Source organism: Halyomorpha halys, unplaced genomic scaffold, assembly GCF_000696795.3.
Source record: "Halyomorpha halys isolate HHAL.00 unplaced genomic scaffold, Hhal_1.1 Scaffold14.1, whole genome shotgun sequence".
Classification (NCBI taxonomy): domain Eukaryota; kingdom Metazoa; phylum Arthropoda; class Insecta; order Hemiptera; family Pentatomidae; genus Halyomorpha; species Halyomorpha halys.
This window is the reverse complement of record NW_027115673.1, coordinates 1,135,184-1,137,520: the sequence shown is the minus strand read 5'-3', so window position 1 is coordinate 1,137,520 and position 2,337 is coordinate 1,135,184. Positions and strand designations below refer to the sequence as shown.

At 33.7% G+C, this 2,337-nt stretch overlaps 1 protein-coding gene and 1 long non-coding RNA gene across 2 annotated transcripts in view; one reads left to right on the top strand and one right to left on the bottom strand.

The window, feature by feature from the left end:
- The window catches only part of LOC136797100 (uncharacterized), a 338,719-nt gene that overhangs the window by 19,181 nt on the left and 317,201 nt on the right, over positions 1–2,337 (bottom strand). The window contains exon 3 of the long non-coding RNA XR_010844919.1: positions 918–1,068. This is a non-coding gene — a long non-coding RNA (uncharacterized lncRNA). The remainder of the gene's footprint in view (positions 1–917; positions 1,069–2,337) is intronic.
- The window catches only part of LOC106679795 (alpha-tocopherol transfer protein-like), a gene marked incomplete in the record, with an annotated part of 97,820 nt that overhangs the window by 85,439 nt on the left and 10,044 nt on the right, over positions 1–2,337 (top strand).

Below are 2,337 nucleotides of genomic sequence, written 5' to 3'. Positions count from 1 at the left end.
TTACACTTTCTATGGTGACAAAGTTATGCTCTCCAATGGCAACAACTCTGAATGGGCCTTCGTTCATCTGCAGCTCTTTCCCCCTATTAGTTCCCACTTGTGACAGGTTGTCAAGAAGTGAATAGTACCTTTTTCTATGGAGTAACATATCGGGCTGGTTATCGATACTATCATGCATCTATGGTTTTAAAATTAAATTGTGTAATTTTGGTCTACACCGGAAAATCGACTGCACCGATACTAGATCAACATTATCGCTTAAATATGGCATTTCTGTTTTAACTGCACACAAGCCTGCATACAAAAAAAGAACTAGGTCGTATACATTTTCACGATGACTTTGTTTCTTAGATGTATTTATGGTATGTCTGACTGCGGTGAATCTTCAGCGCAGATTAGTATTATTTGAAGTATTGAGATTAACACGATAACATTGCTTGAATCACATTGAACGCATTCGTTACACTTCGTTGAATAATTAAATAATGCATAAAGTAGTAGTGCATGACAAAATCTTATAGACTCATCCATGGAAAAAGTAGAAATATGTGTATTTAGGATTTTTGTTTCACTTTTAAATCTTTTTCACCATTAAAAGATTTCTGTCAGGTAAGTGAAACAGCGCGGAAATGTCCTGTCCACATGGTGACTGTGAACCTAAATCTACTGTCTATTGCAAAAATTACTGTTAAAGCCACCGACCAATAAGTTCACAAACTTTGAATAGAGTGAATTTTCAAGTTCATAAATAATCAAAATAATTTTTCCAACTTATTATTAAGTGTATTGTAAACTCTTCCGCTAAAGTAAATCTGACAGGAAGCTAAAGAAACCATAACAATTATATATTACAAGTATGTATGAAGGAATGAAACCAGCAAGTCCCTGCAACACTTAATAAGATAATCCATGCTCACCTTAGCAGTGCAAACATCTCGTTTGACCTTCATACTACTGAGATTAATGTGGGAATCTCACATTTGATGTTCGCTTGTGGTATCCCGTGGAAGTATGACTAAGTCCTTGTTTGTGCATTATTACTAAAATAATTTCCTCTTCCCAGGAGAACTGCAATAAAATGATAATGTCAAGGAAATATCTCCTAGGTCTTATTTAAATATAAAATTAATAAATTTTCATATTTTATAGCTTCAGAATAACTGAATATTAATTTATATATTTTGGTAAAAAATGAATGATATATAAGATAATTTAGATTCATAGATCATTTAAAATCGTCTGTAGTCTAATAACTACTAAAATAAAAATTCTTTCTAAAAAAAAATAATAATAAATAAAATGTTCTTAATAAGAGAAAAAATATCAAAGCACAATAAAGAAACATATGAAGTAAAGACAATAATACATAAATTAATAAAACGTCAATATTTGTAACACTATGATTTATTTAGAATTGTATTAATGAAACAGAGCACTACTACGGTTAAATAAAATTTAACAATGATAACTTTTTTCGGAATTTTTTAACTGTTATACCGATCAGATATTTATTTAATTTAAATTTATTTAGTGATAAGTATTACAATCTGCCACAATCTTAGGAAGTAACGAGTAATAGCCCTTACGTGTGGAGGATAGAGTGGGCTCAAGAGTGTAAATATCCTATATAATAATGCAAATGTGACCAGTGTTTATTTTCATTAATTTATTGTTACATTACTTCAAAATTTTACTTATTATATTTTATCCTTTTTTCCCCTTCAAAGTATAATTATGTTTATTTTATTAAGTTTGATTATGTTCATTTTATATATCTTTTAGTTCATATACATATAGAGATTTTATTTATTTTGTTCCTTGACTCTGGCGTGATGGTAGGGGCAGGCCAGGTTCTAGATTGCATGGTGCAAAGGCTGGGGTGGCATCGCAGTCGCGGCGTCTTCGGGGTTCTCCGGTGTCCGTGGCAAGGGGGGATCAGAAAATGAAATCCCCGACCCAGACTTTACATAAATTTAAAAAAATGCCGAAAATTCGGATTACTTAAATCCGACAATCATCATCATCATAATCAATCCTCTTGGACTGCATTAAGCAGTTACGAGCCCTCTCCAGTTCTGCCGGTCTTCTGCAAGTCATTCCATTGAAGTCCTCATCTCTGGAAGTCGCTTTTTACCTCATCTTCCCATATCCTTTTTGGCCGTCCTCTTTCTCTCTTGCCCTCTACTTTAGTTCGGTAGGCCTCGCTAGCTATCCTCCTTGGTTCCATTCTCAGAAGACGTCACAGCCATCTCAGTCGATTCTCTTGTATCACATCGTTGGCAGGATTAATATTGAGGTTCAACCTGATGGTGGTGTTGCGCACTCTGTCTGTTCTTG